The sequence below is a fragment of the Morus notabilis genome, unplaced genomic scaffold (genome assembly GCF_000414095.1).
Source record: "Morus notabilis unplaced genomic scaffold, ASM41409v2 Scaffold541, whole genome shotgun sequence".
NCBI lineage: Eukaryota > Viridiplantae > Streptophyta > Magnoliopsida > Rosales > Moraceae > Morus > Morus notabilis.
Window position 1 is genome coordinate 108334 of NW_010362788.1, and position 1895 is coordinate 110228.

Below are 1895 nucleotides of genomic sequence, written 5' to 3' on the forward strand. Positions count from 1 at the left end.
CGAGCTCCAATAAAATTAATAATCAATTAAACACTTTAATTAATTAATTAATTCTATTAATTCTAATAGTTACTCCACTATAAACTTGGAATTGCACTCTCGAATTTATAGTTATAAATTACTTCTAAACTGTGAAGTGTCCATTTGATATAGTCATTGCATATAGTCAATCCTCCATAAATAATTCATAATTAGAGCTAGGTAAAATCCGTTAACCTCTCTAATTATATCTTTATCCTTGAGTACCATTGATTCTCTAATTCTTTCTTAAGAAGGAATAAATTTCATCTCGTGTAATAACATTTCCGGCTACCTACTTCATCATGTCTCTAAAATACAGGGAATAGGATTCAGGATCTCAGAATTTGTACCGAGTAAATTAAAAGACACAAATCCATAAATAGGAGTCTGTTAAGAACTCAGGATTAAGATCATTCTATATATGACCATCGGTAGACTCAATTAGAATTTCTATACTTAACGGAAATTATTAGAAATTCATATTGTGTGTGTATCCTTGTTCCACATAATCTCATTATGCGAAATACACTCATTCAATATCTCACCATATTAACAATGCGGATAACATCGTTCCATTCTAAATGGGAATGACATGTATTAAAAATGTTTTAATTAAAACTTTAATTAAATTCATTATGAACATTGCTTTTTGATTATTATCCTTAATCATTATCCTCTCGTATATAACACTTATATATAATGTTTAAGGTTACATAAATAATCATGGAATTTTCATTGATATTCATAAAATATTCACAAATATATACACAGAAAATGATGAATAAACACATTTTTTTAAATAAATAATAAATATCCTATTACATCTTATGCTTCTAGGACACCATTCCCAACAACCATGACTTTATTTTCCTTAGGGTTATAGAAATAACCCCCTTTCGTCCTTCTCGGATAACCTACATAAGTGCACACTTCTGAACGTGCTTCCAACTTGTTCGCTTCCTTGTCCAGGACATGTGCAGGACATCCCCATATGCGAATATGGTTCAAAGATGTCTTCCTGCCCGTCCACAACTCATGATGAGTTTTAGGAACTGACTTTGTTGACACATTATTCAGAAGATAACATGCAGTTTGTAAAGCATATCCCCAAAAAGATATAGGCAATGTCGTATAACTCATCATGGACCGTACCATGTCCAACAAGGTCCTATTTCTTCTCTCAGCTACACCATTCTACTGTGGAGTGCCAGGTGCAGTTAAATGGGATAGAATCCCATTCTCTAATAAGTATCCAGTAAACTCATCAGAGAGGTATTCTCCACCTCGATCGGATCAAAGTGCCTTTATGGGTTTACCCAGTTGCTTTTCCTGTTGGAAAATTAATGGCATCGATTTATCAAAAGTTTCACTTTTGTGGCGCAATAGGTACACATAACCAACAAGAACATGTTCATGATGCTATATAACATAAATACTAAAGATCTAAAACATACCTTTTGAGATTTCAGGAAACTGCACGTCTGACAGATCTAAGCGTTCCAAACAGCAACCGGAAAAACCTCAACCAACTGGTCTTCTTTGCTATTCTCGTTTCCACAATCGGTGTGCGGGTGGGCACACGTCGTTTAATCTCCTCTAGGTATTCTTGATCTCCTTCCAATCACAAGAGAACCAAAGAAAAAATTGTTCTTGAGAATTAAACAATTTTTCCTCTCAGGAATCTTTTATCAATAGCCTCCAAAAAGTCTCTCAAGTGATCTAATGAGTAATGTGACTTAATAGGCTATTTATAGTGTTTAGGAAGTCATACTTTCGTAACAATTAGGTTTCCCAAAGTTCTAATCGCATCCAGAGTCGATTTTGCCATGTCATCATGCATTTTACGTTACAACCGGTCGACCGGTGACAGAGAC